Source organism: Propithecus coquereli, unplaced genomic scaffold (genome assembly GCF_000956105.1).
Source record: "Propithecus coquereli isolate 6110/MARCELLA unplaced genomic scaffold, Pcoq_1.0 Scaffold336, whole genome shotgun sequence".
NCBI classification, from domain to species: Eukaryota; Metazoa; Chordata; class Mammalia; order Primates; family Indriidae; genus Propithecus; species Propithecus coquereli.
In genome coordinates, this window is record NW_012149019.1 from 1,896,632 (window position 1) to 1,917,836 (window position 21,205).

Consider the following 21,205-nt stretch of genomic DNA (forward strand, 5'->3'; position numbering starts at 1 on the left):
TATTAACCGATCAACACACAAGTATACATATAAGAATAACATCTATTGGATGTCGGGCAGGGAGGAGGGGGTAGCAGGGAGGAGGGGACAGGTATATGCATACACAAAGAGTGCAATGCGCACCACCCGAAAGATGGACATATTTGAAACTCAGACTTGGGGGGGAGGGGGGGAAAGGACAACATACGTAACCTAAACATCTGTACCCCCATAATATGCTGAAATAAAAAAAAAAGTTAAAAAAGGAGTCCATTCTTATTATGCCCTGTGAAGTACATAAAACGACCCCTTCACCTCTGCATGGGCAGGACAGGGAGGAGAGAGACGGGGCTTCTCTGGCCAGGTGGAAGCTGGGAGGGGTCAGGCTTGCTGTCTTCTGGCAATAGGGAGATGGTGTGAAGTCACTTCCAAAGACACTGAGCGCTGATGAAATGAGCCACGACTGGGTCTATCAGAGAGAACCCAGTTCCAAACACGGAAGGGGCTAGGTGATGGAGCTCAGAGTTCAGGGGAAATAAAGACAAGGAGAACCCAGTGTAGGAACAGAAAGGAGGTGGGTGGAGGGGCTGAGCTGTTGCCTGAAATGCCGTCACCCACTGGCTCCTCACTGGTTTGTGCTTGAGTCAGAATCACTTAAAAGGTCAGGGACAGGGCACACCATGAAAGAAAACAGCAAGGCAGCCCAAGGAACTCTCTGGTGAGCTCAGATTTAAATAGCACATGAATAAAACATAGAAAATGGCATCATTTTCTACAGGGAATAGGAGAGAAGTGTGAGTTTATAACAATAGCATTAGGGAGACTAAGGCCTAATGTGCACTGAGGGTCACAGAAATTCCTGAAGGCAACAAAAAGAGCCCAGGGAGGAGAAGAGCGATGAAGTGGGCCTGTGGCTTGTGGCCCACAGGGCAGTCAGGGCAAATGGCAAAAACAGACCAACAAAAACCAAACGATGACAACAGCAACAAAAGCCATAAAGCAAGTCTTGGGCCCTAAGTCGAGCAGAAAGTAGCAGCCCTACAGCGCAGGGAATGGTGAAGTCCGGTGGGGACAGGAGAGGGCCAGGGAGAAGCTACCTCCAGAGCAGCCGCTTTCAGGACATGTCCCACGGATGGGATTTGCTGGACTTGCACAGAGTCACAAATTTAAAGTGGAAACAAAGATTTTAAAATCCACAAGTTCCTCCTATAAAACCCTGCATCTCTGGTGTTTCTTGCAATGTTAGAAATATGATTTGGTGACTTTGGACATTTATTCCAGGAGGGCAAAGTCTGTAGGGTGCCCATAACTTCGGATGGACACCCCCCATTCCTCACCCTCTCCCTCCCGCCTGCTTGGCTCCTGCGGACGTGTGAGTTTGTGACCCTGATACAAGCACTCTAAGTCTGTTCAAGTCTCCTGATGTCAGTCCCAGAGGGAGGAGAGACCTTGTAAATGACAACATTGAACTTCTGTGGGTGATTGGGAAGGGATCCTAGAAAAACAAATTAGTGCTATGAAACAGAAAATAAGCAGTAGCATTGCAATCCTCAAAATAAACAGAAAGGAGAAAAATTCTGTGGACTAGCTAAAGAGATGTACTGAGCTGAAATACAATTAGGTGGATTTTTAATCAGCACCAAATGATGATACTCCTGGAGTGAAGTTTCTGGGACTATGGCAAGAGCTCTATCCTCTGACCACCTTCTCAAGCTCTTTCCCTGGTAATTTGGATAAAGATAAGTAAATTACAAATATCAAAAAAACACACATAACACAAAGCTTGGAAGAAGAGTCAAGCCATTCCAAGTGAAGTCCTGTTATGAGGCTATCGTCCCGCTGGGCTGTCCTTGTATAGGCTGGGGTGGGTGGGATCACAGAACGTGCATGTTCTAAACAGCAAGGTTGGGGTTTAGATCAGAGTAGTCGGTACGACTTAACAGTGTGGCTGCTGCAGACCGGCAAATCTGACCTGCAGCTGCTCAATTAAAATCACAATATCTACAATGAGGAAAAAAGTCACAGTCTACTGGGAACATATGCCAACCACAGCACAAGAATTCATTTCAAACATTTCCATTCTACTTTTATCCCATCTTTTTATTACGAAAAATTTCAAACATACAGAAAAGCTGAAATTGTACAATAGTGAACACTTAAATACTCACCACCCAGAATCAATAAGTTTTAACAGGCCGGGTGCGGTGGCTCACGCCTGTAATCCGAGCACTCTGGGAGGCCAAGGCGGGAGGATTGCTTGAGCTCAGGAGTTTGAGACCAGCCTGAGCAAGAGTGAGACCCCGTCTCTACTAAAAATAGTAAAAATTAGCCCGGCGTGGTGACGCATGCCTGTAGTCCCAGCTATTTGGGAGGCTGAGGCAGGAGGATAGCTTGAGCCCAGTAGTTTGAGGTTGCCATGACCTATGATGACACCATGGCACTCTAGCCCATGTGACAGAGTAAGACTCTGTCTCAAAAAAAGAAAAAGAAAAACAAAGTTTAAAAAATTTGCTTTATTCATTCATATATGTGTATGTAAGAAAATATATGTCTATCTGCACGTGTGTAAGACTATGTACTGTATATGCATGTGTATGTGTGTACGTTTTCTTTCCTGAGCAATTTGAAAGTAGGTTGCAGAAATCAACACACTTCATCTCTGAACACTTTAGCCTGCATCTTCCAAGAACAAGGCTGCCCTCTTCTATAACCACTGCACTACCACCAACATAAGAAAATGGACAATAATTCCTCAGTATGATCTAACATCCAGTCCATATGAAATTTTCCCAGTTGTCTCTAAAAAGTCTTCTGTATCTCTTTTCGCTGGTTCTTCCATAGTGAACTAAACCTGCTTTCTGGCTTTTTCTTTCCTACTACTTATTCTGGCAATGAATTGTGTGGATCATGGCACAGTCCCTGAGAATGGCGACATAGAGTGAAGAGCAAGTGCATTCAACACTGGGGGGGGAAATGATGGGTTCTAGCCTGTGAGTTTTGAGTATAGGTCTGGAGCTTGGTGGAGAGGTCTGAGCTAAAGATACATACTTGGAAGCTATCACACCAGTGTCTGGAGTGCGTGAGATGGTCTAGGGACATTGTTGTTGTCGTCATCATCATCATTATCATCATCTTCACCATTTCTTGAGACATCACAATCTGCCTGGCATTGTCCTGATACCCAAACCAGGAAAGGACACAACAAAAAAAGAAAACTACAGACCAATGTCCCTTATGAATATAGATGCAAAAATTCTCAACAAAATCCTAGCAAACTGAATCCAGGTGCTTATCAAAAAAATAATCCATCACGAACAAGTGGGCTTCATCCTAGAGATTCAGGGATGGTTTGACATATGCAAATCTATAAATGTAATTCACCACATAAGTAGAAGCAAAAACAAAGACCATATGATCCTCTCAATAGATGCAGAAAAAGCATTTGACAAAATTCAACATCCTTTTACGATAAGAATGCTTAACAAAATAGGCATAGATGGGGCTTACCTAAAGTGATACAAGCCATATATGACAAACCCGCAGCCAACATCATACTGAATGGGGAAAAATTGAAAGCATTCCCACTTAGAACGGGAACCAGACAAGGTAGCACACTATCTCCACTTCTATTCAACATAGTGCTGGAAGTCCTTGCTAGAGCGATTAGACAAGAGAGGGGAATTAAGGGCATCCGAATGGGGGCAGAAGAGATCAAACTTTCACTCTTTGCTGATGATATGATATTATATCTAGAAAACCCCAAGGATTCAACCAAGAGACTCCTGGAATTGATAAATCAATTCAGTAAAGTCTCAGAATACAAAATCCATACACACAAATCAGAGGCATTCATATATGCAAATAATAGTCAAACTGAGAACCAAATCAAAGACTGAATACCCTTCACAATAGTAACGAAGAAAATAAAATACCTAAGAATATATTTAACTAAGTAGGTAAAAGACTTCTACAGGGAGAACTATGAAACACTGAGGAAGGAAATAACAGAGGACATAAACAGGTGGAAAGCCATAACATGCTCATGGGTCGACAGAATCAACATTGTTAAAATGTCTATACTGCCTAAAGTGATCTACAGATTCAATGAAATACCTATTAAAACACCAACATCATTTTTCACAGATATAGAAAAAATAATTTTATGCTTCGTATGGAACCAGAGAAGACCCCATATAGAAAAAGCAATCCTAGGCAAAAAGAACAAAATGGGAGGTATCAATTTACCAGACTTCGAACTATACTTCAAGTCTATATAACTAAAACAGCTTGGTACTGGCATAAGAACAGGAACATATACCAGTGCAACAGAACTGAGAACCCAGATATAAAACCATCCTCATATAGCCATCTAATTTTTGACAAAGCAGACAAAAACATACACTGGGGAAAAGAATCCTTATTCAGTAAATGGTGCTGGGAAAACTGGATAACCACATGTAGAAGACTGAAATAGGATCCACACCTTTCACTTCTCACAAAAATCAGCTCACGGTGGGTAACAAACTTAAACGTAAGATGTGAAACGATTAGAATTCTAGAAGAAAATGTTGGAAAAACCCTAATAGACATTGGCCTAGACAAAGAATTTGTGAAGAAGACCCCAAAGGCAATCACAACAACAACAAAAATAAATAAATGGGACCTGATCAAATTAACAAGCTTCTGCACAGCCAAAGAAACTGTCATGAGAGCAAACAGACAACCTACAAAATGGGAGAAAATATTTGCATGCTACATATTTCATAAAGGTCTGATAACTAGAATCTATTTAGAACCCAGGAAAATCAGCAAGAAAAAATCAAACAACCCTATCCAAAAGGGGGCAAAGGACATGAACAGAAACTTTTCAAAAGAAGACAGAATAATGGCCAAGAAACATACAAAAAAATGCTCAACATCTCTAATCACCAGGGAAATGCAAATTAAAACCACAATGAGATATCACTTATCTCCAGTGAGAATGGCCTTTATCAAAAAGTCCCAAAACAATGAATGTTGGGGTGGATGCGGAGAGATAGGAACACTCATACACTGCTGGTGGGACTGCAAACTAGTGCAACCTCTGTGGAAAGCAATATGGAGATACCTCAAAGAGATACAAGTAGATCTACCATTTGATCCAGCAATCCCATTACTGGGGACCTACCCAAAAGAACAAAAGACATTCTATAAAAAAGACATTTACAGTCAAATGTTTATAGCAGCACAATTCACAATTGCAAAGATGTGGAAACACCCCAAGTGCCCATCAATACATGAGTGGATTAATAAAATGTGGTATATGTATACCATGGAGTACTATTCAGCTATAAGAAACAATGGTGATCTAGTACCTCTTGTATTTTCCTGGATAGAGCTGGAACCCATTCTACTAAGTGAAGTATCCCAAGAATGGAAAAATAAGCACTACATGTACTCACCAGCAAACTGGTTTTAACTGATCAACACCTAAGTGCACATATAGGAATAACATTTATCGTGCGTTGGGCAGGTGGGGGGGGAGGAGGGGATGGGTATATACATACATAATGAGTGTGATGCGCACCATCTGGGGGATGGACATGCTTGAAGCTCTGACTGGGGGGAAGAGGGGGAAGGCAATATATGTAATCTAAACACTTGTACCCCCATAATATGCTGAAATAAAAAAAAAGCCAGGGGGAGGATTCGAGGAGGACCAGCCAATGGACATGTGGAGGCTGTGGGACTCCTGAGCTGCAGGAGGAGCTCAGGCCGGGGCAGGGCGGTGGAGACAGCCCCGAAAGGCTGGGCTGACGCTCAGCTGGGAGGGAAGGAGAGATACAGACAGGCGGTAGATGGGGAATCTGGGGCCAAAGTATTGTTTTGTTTGTTTTTTAAAGAATGAGACAGACTTTAGGGGGTTTCTAGTCAGACAAAGGGAAGACAGTATGTGGGAAGAGGTTAAATATAAAAATCAGAAACAAGAAGAAGAACGAGGGGGACGTGAGAGAGCTGTTTCTGGGAGGGCAGGGCTGCTGTTCTGAGGGCAGGCACGCCTGTCTCTCTGAGCCTGAGTGGGACTCAGGTCAGTCTGAGGGCAGGGCCAAGGGCTGGCCCACGACACCTTTGTTTCCTTGGGAAGCAGGGTGCGCTTAGTGAAGAGGCGGGCCAGGTGATCGGATCGTGGTGAGAACAATGGTTGTTATGAGATTAATAATAACAGGCTGAGCTTTTTGAATGTGCTGGTGTTTAATATTTGATCTATAAAGATGTTTCCGGACAGAAAGTTTGGAGGAGGCCAAGTGGCTGTCACAAACTTGTGGTTTTTATTCCCCAACAGGGACACCTGGGTATTCCTTCTACAATGCTGACCCCCGACAGCTGACCCAGGCCTGCCTCCGGGCCTTCCTGAGCCAACATACCCGCCCTGCCCTTGCGTGGGACCCCGGCTTTCCTGGCTCTTCCAGGCACTTTTAGGATTCTCTGGGTTCTGACTCTTAACTCCATTTCTCTGGGCACCAAGACAACTTTGTCGAAAAGAGGTGCTCCAGTCGGACCTGAAGGGTTTTGCGGGGAGCATGGGCCGTAGGAAGGGCGCTGAGTGTGAGGGATGGTACAGGAGGGGTTAGGAGAGAAGGCAAGTGAATATTTGGTTGATGAAAGATAAGTAGCCTCTTATGACCTTGAGTTTCAATAAAGGGGTGTGGGCCTTTTTCTGTAGGTGCTGGATGCCCGAAACCTTTGGAGAACCCAAGAACAAGATGGGCCCATGAGAGCAGACTTTTCTAGGCTGGGCTGTACAGGGAGGATGTGCGAAATGGGGAAGGAAGTAGAAGACAGTGGTGTTGGCCCTGGTTATAAGTGCTTGTGGGAAGGAGGACGTGTCCCCATGTGGCAGACACTCCAGGAGTCTCTCTGCTCTGCCCATGTGATTTGGGGGCACAGAGCTCCCCTCTCCAGCATGGGAGATGAAGTATCAGACATCCCACTGTTGGATCCTTTCTGGGCTCCTTCCCCCTAAACTGGCAGTGGCTTCTACCAGGAGACACCTCGAAGGACGGGAAGGACAGCTTTGCTGCCTCTGTCCCCACCTCCGGCCAAGCTTCTCTAGGACAGTGGTCTTCATGTTTTTGCCCTCAAAATGAATTTTGAAAACTGTGTACCTTTCTTGAGCATTTTTAAGTTGATATGTAAAATTTTTGATAAGGTTAAGCAGTTGCAAAAGAATATCATTTATATTAACATGTGAACATCGACATTTTAAAAGTGTGGCATTACTCTTTAAAACTGTAACAATGGAATACAAATACATAAGTGATGTGATACCTATCATTATCTATTTAAAAACAAACAAACAAACGTAGCAATTTCTTCTTTAATATTCAGAAAGTTTAAAATTGAAATTTAGTTTTAAAAACTTTTGGTGACCATAAATGTTAAAGTTTCTTCTGGATTGAGTTATCTTTACTCTTAGTACACAAACCAACAAACATTTCATATGTTGATCATTAGTTATTAAATGCAAAGGTAAAGTTTCATCTCAGAGGTAGCCCTTGATTCGGATGCGTTTGGGGCTTTCATTGTCTTGATCAAAGCAGGATTTCTGCCATCAGAAATTTCTGCGTCTTACCTGGTGTTCTGGAGGATGCAACACCTTGAAGACATGTATTTAATACTTCTCCTTTTTTAAGGTGGGAGAATTTCAATAGTGAGAGGCTAGAGGGGAATGGATGTGGGCCAAAGGCTTTGACTTTAGGCCCACTGTCAGGGAGATCAGTGTTAGCATTTGGGATTCGACCCTTAAATTGGTTGCCCAGGGGTCCTTGGAAAGTCTTCACACAGCCCCAGAGTACACTTAGCCAAAAGAAGGGAAAGCTCTATTAGGGCAAGAACAAAAACAATTATTTTGAGGTTGGTAAATGAATACAAAATTACAGCTAGATAGGGGGAATAAGTCGTAGTGTTCTATAGCACTCTAGGGTGACTGTAATTAACAACAATTTATTGCATATTTTCAAATATGCAATTTCGAGTATTCTTGAAACAAAGAAATGATAAATATCTGAGGTGATGCATACGATAATTACCCTGATATGTTCATTACATAATGTATACATGTATCAAAATATCACACTGTACCCCATAAATATGTTTAATTACTATGTGTCAATTAAAAATAATAATAAAAGCAAGGAAAGGAATTATAGGTGGAGGAGTGGGGATTTGGAAGGAGCCTGGATTTCTGATGATATCACAGAGGTGCTGAAGGAACAATTAAATTCTTTCTTCTTGTTTAAAAAAAAATAGACTGAACGTTACTTCCCATGGGTGCACATCAGTGTTAATTGATTAGCACCAATTTGATGGTGAGTACATGCGGTGCTTGTGTTTCCATTCTTGGGATACTTCACTTAGTAGAATGGGCTCCAGCTCTATCCAGGATAATACAAGAGGTGCTAGATCACTGTTGTTTTTTGTGGCTAAGTAGAACTCCATGGTATACATATACCACATTTTATTAATCCACTCATGTATTGATGGGCACTTGGGTTGTTTCCACATCTTTGCAATTGTGAATTGTGCTGCTGTAAACATTCAGGTGCAGGTGTCTTTAAATTCATAGGGCATCAGGCAGGTGGGAGGGCGGAGGAGGAGACGGGTAAATCCACACCTGTCAGGTGCCGGGGCGCACTGTCTGGGGGATGGGCACACTTGTCAGGTGGTGCAAAGGCAATGTATGTAACCAAAGGTTTTGTACCCCCATAATACTCTGAAATTAAAAGAAAATAGCCTGAGCTGTTTGAACTTACTGATGTTTGATGATATTAGATCTATAAAAACTCAATGTAGTTCAGTCTAAGACCTAATCAAATAGTTACTGTAGTCTTTCTGTGGGCCTAAGAACTTTACAAGCACCTCAAAACAGTGCTAGGAAGTATTTCCTTCCATTTTCTAGATGAGGAGGCGGGGCTTATAGAAGTTCAGTAGTGTGCTCCAAGTGAGCGGCCAGGAGGGCTCAGAGCTCTGCACCAGTCTAAAGAGATTGCAGATATGCATCCAAAGGCATTTGTGACGTTAAGTTTCTAGAGAAAGCTCATCCAAATCAGAATATTGGGCCCTCATCTGTGAACTTGTATTACAGGTTAAAAAAAGAAGAAGAAACCAAAAAACTCTTCCTTCTCTCTTTCCTCAGATAAACCAATTTGTAGAGCTTCAACTTGACATCAATTGAGACAATGTGAGAGAACAGAGTCATGAAGCAGGAGCTGAAACAATAACCGTCAAAGAGACCACACTCTGCTGCAGTCGTGCAGTGGAAACTGACCTCAGAAATAACTCAGATCCGTGCGTGCCCCATGTCTTAGTCGTCTGGGCTGCGATAACAGAATGCTGTAGACTGGCTGGCTTAAGCAAGAAACAACCACTTCCTGCAGTTTTGGAGGCTGGAAAGTCCAAGACCAAGCTGCCAGCAGATCCTGTGTCTGGGGAGGGCTCTCCTGTTTGTAAGTGGCCGCTTTCTTACCATGTCTCCTATGGGGTTTGGGGGTTGTGGCAGGGGGAGAGCAGGAGAGCGAGGGCGTGCATGAGCATGCGCAGTCTGGTCTCTTCTTGTTGTAAGGGTGCTGATCCCACAGTGGGGGCTCTACCTTCATGACCCCATCCAAAGACTCCATCTCTAAATCACATTAAGGGTTAGGTCACCATCCTATTTTGGATGGATACAAACATTCAGTTCATAGCAACACACATTACCTGCTTTGAGCCTCACCGGCCCTGCTGTGCGTAGGCCAAAAATGGACAATGTCCCACTGGGGTTTAGACAAGAAATGACATGACAATGAAGAAAATGGGGGAAGAGAAACTAGATGTATGGGGTGCTCACCTTGTTCCTGACTCGGTGCTGGGGGCTCCCTGGCCTTAGGTTACTAGGTGACCCTTGCCCACTTCAGCACCCTGGACACATCACCCACCTCTGCACACATCACCTCTGCACACATCACCTCTGCGCACACAAATTGGTTGTGGACTGGCATTTCAGGAATCTGTGTCTTTGCACACATTCTTCCCTTTGCCTGCAACACTCCTCGCTTGGTTAACACCTTCCGATACTTGAAGACACAGCCCAGACAGCCCCTCATCCCGAAAGCTGTCCCCCTCCCCGGAGGCTTGGCTCTGCAGGGCCACTCCCCTGCACAGCCACCCACCTGTGCAGATAGGAGCAGAGCTTCGTGGCACACAAGCGTCCCGCTGCCTGGGAGAGCAGCCCTTGTGAGAGGATGGGGACCTGTAGAAAAGGACAGCCACACAGTGGCCCCATGTCATCCGGAGTCAATGTTTTTCCTCCTTCCCTAAAGAGGTGATCAGGCCCAATCCCCCAGCCTCCCCTATCCTGTTCATCCCCAGCCCCCGCCAGAGACACAGCACTGCAGGGCGCCCAGCACCCCAGCCCTGCTCCCATGTGTGTCCTTGCTTCAGGGGCCCAGGCCTCCTGCTGTGCACCCGGGACTCCAGGTCCAACAGTGATCCCCCGTCTGCAGCCTCTTCTCTGCATGTCCCCTCCTCGTCCTGACACGAACTCATCTGTCTCCTAATGCCTTTGCCTTCCCTGAAGCCCACACGTGAGGCCTTTCTTTTCTCGCACCCCACATATTCTTGTGCCTAGAGGTAGGTCTGTGTCTTCCTTGTCCCACATCTGTCTCCCACCCATTTCTCCCCTTTCTCCTCCCAAATCCCCAGTTCTGTGCACCTCCCACCTCACTCCTCCTCCTTGTCATCCATCGTCCGTCCTCCTGGCCCTGGTGACTTCAGGGCCGGCTCACTGTGCTCCTCTCTTCCTCTCCCCGCTGTCTCAGTCCTCGGCGATCACGGGATCCATGTGGATAATCCACCCACCACCCTTCACATCTCCCAAAACTGTGATTTCACTTTACCTCGGCCACCCGCTCCCACAGTCAGTAGGTTTGGCTTTGGGGGCCCCTCCTCTCCTGTGTGGTCTCCGGCTGCTGCATGACCCAGGGCCCACCATTCTTCTCTGTCCACGTGGTCTGCCCAGGTGGTCTCCTCGAATGGCATGGCTGTAAATGTCATCCGTGCCAAGGGGTCTTGTCCCTCTTTCTCCAGCTTTGACTGCCCCAGGTCATTCCACATGCTCCTCCTCCTCCTCCGTGCCCCTGCAACTCCTATTCACCTTTCAAAGCTGAGGCCACGTTCCGTGGGGACTTCTGGGGTCCCCATAGAAGATGTATTTCCTCTTTTTCCTGTGCTCCACAGACACCTGTGCCTCCACTAGGTCATTCCTTCGTGTGCCGGGTCATTCTGCCGTGAGCCCCTCAAAGGCAGGAACCATGGATTATTAGTCTTTATACCGACAAGTGTAACGGAGCATTGCATAGTGACAAGTGAATGCCGTAGGATGAATCAGAAGAGGTTATGGGTGACGCAGTGCACTGGGAATTTGGTTTTAAGGGGCTTTTGGTCAAGTGTGGTCCCTCTCCCACAACAGGGTCTTGAGCAAGAGTAGAGTTTGGTGTGCATGTGAAGCAACTGACCTTTCAATATTGATTCTGGGTAACACTTGTCAAAACTTTACACGTGCAATACAACGTAGTACATTTTTACCCAAATTAGAAAAAAAAGTGCAACATGGAATAAGGAGGAAAAGAACAAGAAAGTGAAAAACTTCACACTTTTATTAATAAATTCTTCCCAAGAAGAGTTTAAATTCTCAAGCTTCCTCCTTGGTCATTTGTCTTCACGAATACCTTCTCTAGTCACAATAATTGTCCCTGAGATCTGAAAGACAGCAAAACACAAGAGGATACCACTTAAGAAATTTTGTCCCTAAAAATCATCTCCAAAAATTCTTATTTGTTCTGTTAAGCAAGTTAAGTCCAATTCTAAGAAAAGAAAAGAAAAAAGAAAAGAAAAGAAAAGCTCACCAGTGGATGCCTACGCCATGCGAGCATATCATCTTGCCTGTAACTCTTCAAAGGAGGAACAGGAAATAGTGAATTGGAGGAACTGTGTTCTCCAAGCATCCCGAGAAAAATTATTTGACATCCCTGGGCCTTGGTTTCCTCAAGTGTGAGCCGTCAGAAGGTTATTATAACAATTAATTACGTAACAGTTGCTAAGATACCTAAGGTCTGGTCCACTGTAAGCATAAAATAGTTCATTTTCTATTTTATTCTATTTTAGCCAGAGGTTACGCCTAAAATCTAGCTCTGCCTCTTTCAAGCTCCAAGCTAGATCCCCTGTTCCTAGAGCAGGCACTTTCCTTACGAAACTGGGAAATTTCATGGTGGAGTTTTCCTGCCAACTCCTACGCGGCCTTCAAGGAGTAGGAGTTGTCTGGTAACCACACAGACGCTCCTTGTGAAAAACCCGACGAGAGGCTTCCCTTTGAGGAGGGGGATGGAAAACAAAGCAGAAGGCGGTTTAGTCATGCGCTGGCCGCTCTCTGGTCTTCTGTGTGGCTCCATCGGCCTCCTCCCAGTGCCCAACCCCGAAGGAGGTGGAGTGGAAAGTGTGACTACAGGGTGGGGACGAGGCCCCCACCCCTGGGCCTCACCCCACGGCTCTGCCAAGGGCACGCATTTCACCGGCGCCAACCGATCGGCCGATGTTGGAGCTAAGCAATTAGAAGACGCAACCCTGAAGAAGGTCGCCCGACAAAGGTCCGTTCCTCTGTATTCGTTGGCTGGCACGCTCGCCCCTCTCCTGGGCGCCCGTGCGCAAAGCCGAATAGAGTGAGATTTCTCCTTCTGAGGGTGGTAGCCGAGGGTGGGCGGGAGTTGCACGAAGAAAGACACTGCACGTTGTGGTGCAGTGAGGTTTGCCTGAAGTGCGCCGTGGCGTGAAGAGGCCACCGGCAGCCATGTCCGGGACAGCCGCGTGGAGGACGAATATTCCAGCTGCGTGTCGTAGGAAGCTAGAAGTTTTCCAAGTGGAAAATGGTGGACAGAAGATTCTAGATAGAATTCCTGAAGCCTGAAGACAGGACGACAAAGAAGACGGGCATCCGAGATCAGGATAAGACAGATAGCACAGGCCTGTGTGTGAGTGTGGGAATGTGTGTGTGTCTATTCGTGTGTGTCTGGATGTGTGAGTGTGAGTGAGTGTGTCTGTAGGTCTGTCTTTGTGTATGGGTCTGAGTCTGTGTGTATCTGTGTTCATACAAGTGTGTGTCTGTGTGAGTATCTCTGTGTCTCTGTGACTGTATGTGGGTGTATGTGTGTTTATGTCTGTGTGTATCTGTGTGCGTCTCTGTGTGTTTGTGAGTGTGTATGTGTCTGTGTGTATGTTTGTGCCTCTTTGTGTGTCTTTGTGTGTGTGCCTGTATATGCCTTTGTGTGTGTGTGTCTGTGTGACTGTGTGTATGTATGTGTCATGTGTGTCTCTCTGTGTGACTATATGTATGCATGTATGTGTGTGTATGTGTGGCTGTGTATATGTGTTATGTGTGTCTGTGTGGCTGTGTGTGTTATGTGTGACTGTGTGTGTGTCTGTGCGACTCTGTGGCTGTGTTCATGTTATGTGTGACTGTGTGTGACTGTGTGTGTGTTATGTGTGACTGTGTGTGACTGTGTGTGTTATGTGTGTCTGTGTGCCTGTGTGTGTCTGTGCATGTGTGTTATGTTATGTGTGTGTGACTGTGTGTGTCTGTGTGACTGTGTGTGTCTGTGTGACTGTGTGTGGCTGTGTGTGTGACTGTGTGTGTGTGTCTGTGTGACTGTGTGTGTCTGTGTGACTGTGTGTGTGTTATGTGTGTGTGTGACTGTGTGTATTATGTGTCATGTGTGTTTCTCTGTGTGACTATATGTATGCATGTATGTGTGTGTATGTGTGGCTGTGTATATGTGTTATGTGTGTCTGTGTGACTGTGTGTGTGTTATGTCTGTGTGTGGCTGTGTGTGTGTTATGTGTATCTGTGTGACTGTGTGTGTCTGTGTGGCTGTGTGTGTTGTGTGTGTGTGTGTGTGTGTTATGTGTGTCTGTGTGACTGTGTGTGTGTGTCTGTGTGACTGTGTGTGTCTGTGTGTGTGTTATGTGTGTATGTGTGCCTGTGTGTGTCTGTGTGACTGTGTGTGGCTGTGTGTGTGTTATGTGTGTGTGTGACTGTGTGACTGTGTGTGTCTGTGTGACTGTGTGTGACTGTGCATGTTATGTGTGACTGTGTGTGGCTGTGTGTGTGTGTCTGTGTGACTATGTGTGTCTGTGTCTGTGTGCCTGTGTGTCTGTGTGACTGTGTGTGGCTGTGTGTGTGTGACTGTGTGTGTGTTATGTGTGTCTGTGTGACTGTGTGTGTGTGTCTGTGTGACTGTGTGTGGCTGTGCGCGTGTGTTATGTGTGTGTGACTGTATGTGTGTGCATTATGGTGTCTGTGTGACTGTGTGGCTGTGCGCGTGTGTTATGTGTGTGTGACTGTGTGTGTCTGTGTGACTGTGTGTGGCTGTGTGTGTGTGACTGTGTGTGTTACGTGTGTCTGTGTGACTGTGTGTGTGCGTGTTATGTGTGACTATGTGTGGCTGTGTGCGTTTGTTGTGTGTGTGACTGTGTGTGTGTCTGTGTGACTGTGTGTGGCTGTGTGTGTGTGTGACTGTGTGTGTGTGTGTGTCTGTGTGACTGTGTGACTGTGTGTGTGTGTCTGTGTGACTGTGTGTGACTGTGCGTGTTATGTGTGACTGTGTGTGGCTGTGTGGCTGTATGTGTGTTGTGTGTGTGTGCCTGTGTATGTGTGACTGTGTGTGTGCGTATGTGTGTGTGTGTGTGACTGACTGTGTGTGTGGGGGGCGGGACGGGGGGCCCGCTTAACTCTCCCCCTTGGGCGCATGCGGCAGGAGTTCCGGACGGGCCCGCGACTGCTCCCCGCAGTCAGGGGCTCCGAGCTGCAGACGGCCTCTGGCGTGCAAGCCCGGCGCCACCAGTCCCTGCGCCCGCGCCCGCCAGCGGTGAGGGGGTCCCACCCGTGCACTTGTTGAGCTGCAACAATGTTTCCTGGAAGCTCCTGCCCTGGTAGCTGTGGGTTAGGGTTGGTCAAGAGGAACTTGTGAGGATTTGAAAGGCAGGAGTGGCACAGCGGCCACGCCTCGGAGAAGGCCATCGCTCAGGCGTGGTGACGGACACACTCGGAGTGCCCTGGGTTGCTCTAAGCTCTGCGCCCACCCTTCCTCCCGACTGCAGGTGCTGCTGACCAAGCGTGGCCCTCAGTTCTCCACCAGAAACCCGTGCAGACTGAGGGGCAGTACCGCCAGAGCCATCGACTTCTCGAAAACGCCTGTGCTCCCGTCTGTGGTCCCGCTCGGTTGGGTGGACGTGCTGTTGGATTTCCCTGGAAGTTCTGACTTGGCTGCTCACAGTATCCAAGGCAGGCTGGTTAGCGACCCCCTCAGAACCCACTGACCCTCCCACTTCTCGCACTGGGTGAGGCCTAATTCCAGCAAGGAACGCCCCGTCCCATCGTGTGCACGGGGCTCTGCCTCCCCAGCCCCCTGGACTGCTACAGCGGCTGTCTGAGTTGAAGGGCCCCTCTCCTGCCCAGGGATCCTGGTCCACTGCCATGCCTTCCTGCCACCCTACTGCAAGGCCTTCTGGTATTTGAAATCTGCCACATCCTCCCAAGTTCTCCTCCAGAGATACCAAAACACAGGGGCCGGGTGGGCTGAGGACTCGGAATTTCTCCAACCAGCCACCCTCCCTTGCTCCTGGGTGATTCTGCTGTAGTTGTGCCAGTGTGTTCTAGACTGGCCTGGTGCAGCCACGGCACTGCACACACCCGCTGGCTCTTGCGGCTGCGCCGCGCCGTGTCTAGTCCTCGTCACTTCTCCCTTCTGATTTTGCACAGGGGCGGCTCACCTCCGTGTCCTGAGCCCTGTAGCTGTTGCTAAATAAATGTTTGAGAAAAGAAAAGGGACCTTGAGGGACGGAAAGAGTGAGGAAGGAACAAAGGGCAGATCCTGGGATGGGGTCTGGCTCAGTGCGGGCCCTTGAGGTAGGGGACGGGAGGACATCTGCAAGACTGGGACACGTGTCTCAGCCCAGAGGCAGGTCCAAACAGGGACATCTGCCTTCTCTGTCCACAGCCCAGGGGGGCTGCCTTCATGCGGGTGGAAAGAGGGGGCTCTCATGGCTTCTTGTGCCCGGCCCTTACCGGCCCCAGGAGCTACAGCTTGCCGGACAGCTAACTGGGGACCAGGAGCACCCCGCCTGGCCGGTGGAGGCCTGGGAGGACACATGCAGGCTCTGGGGCAGACAGACGTGGGTTCAACTTCCGACTGCCTCTCATTTTAGACGAGCCACAGAACTGGGCTTACTGTGCTTCGTACGTCACCAGGGTACAGGGAGGATTCCTGGGGCTGGCAGAGTGCCCAGCACCGCACCTGCACACGGCAGGCGGCCAGCACGTGCCCGTCCCTCCACAGCGCACCCTCTCCTCCCAGACCCCTCGGTCATGAGAAAATACCCCCCTAGCTGCCCAGCACGGTGGTGAGTCGTCTCTTTCTAAACCTACCGCCGTTTTCTCCCCGGGACCTTAACCAGCTTGCCACTTCGCACTTCTGAGTCCTGAGCAAAGGGTGGGGAAACGGCTAGCCATGGCTGGAGGAAGACCCCAGGCCTGAAGGACGATTGTGGGAACCCGCTGTGCCTGGCACACGTTATCTGCATCGTTCTGGGTGCTGGTTCAGGAAGGTGGCTGCTCCCCGGCCAGACATTTCTCTGAAGACTGTGGTCACCAGGGAAGCGGCAGGGCCTGAGGAACTGTGCTGTGTCCCCGGGGCAGACACTTCCTCTCTGGTCCTGCCTTTTGTGGTCTGGCCTCTGCTGATGATCAAATAAGGCTGGTGATTCTTGGGACACGTCAGGAAGCCCGGCCGACAGGCGGAGGCTCCTGAGTGTCCTACCTGTGTAGGTGGCTGAGGGAGAGCGTGAGAAATAGCCCCTCAAGTTCGATGAGGCGACAGTGCCTGATGGGATGTGGGTGAGGTCTCCTGGCCTTCCCGGTGGCAGCAACTGGGAATGGAAATTCGTCAGGCGCCAAGAGCGTGATTTCTGCAGCTCTCAGCTGTCCTCAGGGCTACTGCGCCTTCTCGCTCTGCACCACTTACCATCTGGTGGCAGTCCCTGCCCCACGCTCAGGACAGCACTCTGCTTGCTCAGGGCCACAGCCCCAGATGGCCGTGAGCTTCCAGCTCCTGCGAGCACCAGGGACCAGCCCGAGTCTCCTCGTTCCTCAGTTTGAGTCCCTCATGGGGGAAGCAGCTGACTCGCCCGTGCGGGCAGCACAGCCCCCACACCCAAGCCGCGTCCCCTGCAGAGGCTGCGTGGCTCACCAGCGCTCGTCAAGCCGGTGACTGCCGGCACCTGCCACGCGTCAGTGGAGGTCTGAGGCTGCCTCTCAGAGGGCAGGCGCTGCCCAGGCGAGTCACTGCGGCGCGGGTTTGCTCTTGGAGGCTGGAGCTAGGACCTCTCACAGGGAGCCTTTTACATTGCGGGGCTTCTGCTTACACGCAAGCATCCTTGGCTGTGTGGGCTTGCACCTTGGCACGGGAGACTCACTGCACCGATGCCAGGCTGGTCGGCTGCAGAGCTGGGGCTCCAGCTGGACCTCCTGCATGGAGGCCCCGTGCTGTTCCACGGATGCAGCTGTGACCCCCGGGACCAAGTGTGGTCTGGCTGTGAATGCAAGTGCAGCCTGACGAGCCAGTGACTTTAGGTCTCCTCTCCGATTTACGGCAACAAGTCAGGTCTTTCAGAGATCCCTCTCCTATCGTTCCTCACATGGCTGGAGTGCTCAAAAATGAATTCGAGTTAAACAGGTCTGGCCAGGGCTGGAACAGAGCCAGACTAAGCAGACTTGGAGACCCTACAGACCCACAGATGTGTCGTCTGAATTAGAACTTGTCTCCCATCTCTCTTCCTTGCCACCTCTGTTCTCGCCAGTGGCAGTGCGGATGCAGTCGGCTGCTCTGCGCGTGGTTGCCATGGATGCCTACAGGCTCCGAGGCAGCGAGGGCTCCTCCCGGTGAGAGGCAGGACCATCCTCCTGCCTGGTCCCCGAAGCCCCAGAACTCCGGTTCCCCCTGCAGGTCGTGCCATCGATGGCACCTACTCATACCCCACTGCCACCGCAGGTGTCTGAACTCTGGGATGAGTTCCCGGTTCAGGTGCCCACACTCTGGGCTCATTTCGGCCATATAAAAGCATCCTAGAGGTAGCAGAAACAGCTGCGGAGGGGTTTCTAAAAGACCTATTTGTTGCTGTGAAACAGAGAACGGACCCGGGTTCGAGCAATAGCTCAATAGTAAACCACCCCCAACTTCGTGATGTAATCACTTCCTTATGCTCACAATTTCATGGTCAGGAATCAGATAGGGCCCAGGGCAGGCCCTTCTCTGCTCCCTGGTGACTGGGGCCTCAGCTGGGAAGACTGGAATACCTGGGAAGCTACAGACAGCCGGGACGGGGACAGGACCCCTTCCCAGGTGGCTTACTCACTCACAGTCTGCTGCCCGGGCTGGACGGCTGTGGTGGGCTCCTCCCCGTGGCCTCTCCACATAGCTCGGGCTTCTCAGAGCGTGGCAGCCTGGTTCTGAGTGGGAACGTCCAGAGAGGGGAGCTCCAGGGAGCAAAGGTTCCCAGAGAGGCCCTGAAGGTCACACCCATCTCTTCTGCCTCACACTATTGGTTGAAGCAGCAATAAGCACCCCTAGACACAAGGGGAGGGAACACAGACCCACCATCCCCGAGAGGAGTGCCCAAGTTGCTCGCATTGTAGGAAAGGGTTGGGTGACAAATGCTGTTATGGCCACCCTTGGGACATGCAGCCTACCGTTTCCTGGTGCTAAGGATTCCTCCTGAGCCTTACGCTCCAGCGTTCAATGCCGAGGGAGGCTGCCACCAAGGGTGGCTGATGGGGCAGCGTTGCCTCGACTACTGCAGAGACAGGGCACGATACAGCCTGTCTCCATCCGCACCGAGGACGGCTTAGCTGCTTTCCCATCCTCCAGTTCCAATCCATCCCTGACTATGAATTCCCACAAACCTGCTGTGTCACCTTCCTGCTTAGGGAGACACAGAAGGGCTAGAGCTTCAAAGGATAGTTTGTTTGTGGGGGAGGGATGATGTGTTATTTCAAGTTTTCAAAGATTTCTGAGTAATTTGACTTGGGATTCAGGTCAAAGTCCCTTATGTCTCTATTCCCCCAATTTGGCCAGCAGGTGTGTGTGTGGGTGCTGGTGGGGGTCATGAGGAATGGGGGGTCACCCTGGAGATGGCGTGGCAGAGCTGTCCCTTCCTCCTGTAGCAGCTACAGCCATCCCTGGGAGCTCAGATCCCGGTCAGCTGGGGTGCCCACGAGGCTCAGTGTGCCTCCAGTGAGACAATCTGGGAGCCTGTGTGTGTTTGGACACCTCAGCTTCTGAGGAAGACCAAGAGGTACTGCGTGTAGATCGAAGGGGGCGCCCCCCCAAGGAAAAAGTCAGTTCTAGGAGGGCCGGAGTATTTGCTGTTTGCACTGGATTTCTTCCCTTTGCTGCCTCCCTACATCCACTGGCTCCCTTCTCCCCGCTCTGTGCTCCAGCAGGCTGGGCAATAGGGGCCACATCCATAGACTGCCCTTTCCCCGTATGACAATTTAGCTCACCCTGCTAGAGATCAGAGGAGGAAGGGGCGAGAATCAGGTGTTTATTTCCCGCTTCCTCTCTGTGGCATCATCCTCACCTGGCCCGGGTGGAAGGTGGGCCCGTGCTGGCTGCTGCTGGCGGATGAACAGGGACGACTGCTGCACTGCAGCCCCACCCCGGGTGACCTGGGACAGGGGTGAAGGAACATCCTTCCGGTGGGTGGAGCTGCTGCAGTATTTGGTTATTGACTTGAAGTGGCAAGATAAGAGGCCTGAGGTCCAGACACACATGGGATCCTGGGCCTTGGAAAATGAATGAGTTAGAATGAGTTAGGGCCTGGGAAGTGCCTTGACCAGAGGACAGGGACGAGGAAACCTGGGCAGGAATGGTGCGGCGCACCCAAGGGTCTGGACACACTGTATGCCTTCTTCATGCCCACGCCGATGCCTACCAGAAGAGGCCCCCAGCAGCAGTGGAACGGGGCGGTTCGTGCTGTGGATATTGGCCGGTCTCTCTTCTTGGCCTTGTGCTGGCTGCACTGAGCCTCCCCCGGAATGGGGTTGCCATGACAGTGGCTTAGCAGCTCTGCACGAGCTCCAAAGCATGAGCTCTCTCATAAAGGCTCCACCACTACAGCGCAACCAACCTGCCTGTGCTCAGGGCCAACGCGCGGCCCTCAGATGGCACTGTTACTTGAGGAGACCTTGGCGAAAGGTTGATGACACTGGACACTTCCTCCTTGGAGGGAGCACCCACTTGTGTCTGCCATACCCACTGTGAGTCTGGTGCCTTCCCTGCCGCTACTGTCCCTGCCAGCACCACCAGCCCAAGACCGACAGTGTCTAAAGTTCCCTAACCAGTGGTGCAGGCTGAGTTGTGTCTTCAAAAAGACATGTTGAAGGCCTAACCCCTGGCGTCCGTCAATGGGACCTTCGTCACATTGGATTAGGGTGGCCCCTCTCCGATATGACTGGAGTGTGCACAAGAAGAGGAGAAGATGCACGGACGCACACAGCAGGCAGACAGCCGTGGCAGACCTGGCGGGTCTCAGCCATTTGTCTACCTGCCAAGAAACACCAGCATTGCTGGAAACCACCAGAAGGTGGGAGAGCGGGTCTTAGATTCTCCCTCAGAACCTACAGAGGGAACCAACTCTGCTGTCACCTGGATTTCAGATTTTTAGTCCCAGGGTTGTAAGAATCAATTTTGGTTGTTTTAAACCATCCAATTTGCGGTACTTTGTTCCGGCAGCCCGAGGAGATTAGTACAAGTGCTATAGACTGAATATTTCTGTCCCCCCACCCCAAATTCATATGTTGAAACCCTAATCCCAATGTGATGGTTCTGGGAGGTGATTAGGTCATGAGGTGGAGCCTTCATAACTGAGATTGGTGCCATTATAAAAGAGGCCCCCACGAGCTTTCTTGCCTGTCTGTGTACCAGGAAACGAGCCCTCCCCTGACACTGAATCTGCCAGGGCCCTGACCGTGGACTTCCAGCCTCCAGAACTGTGAGAAATAAATTTCTGTTGTTTATGAGCCACCCAGTATATAGTAGCCTGAATAGACTAAGAAACCAATGAACCCATTTGATAGCAAAGTAAGTGCAACAGGAGGCGTGTG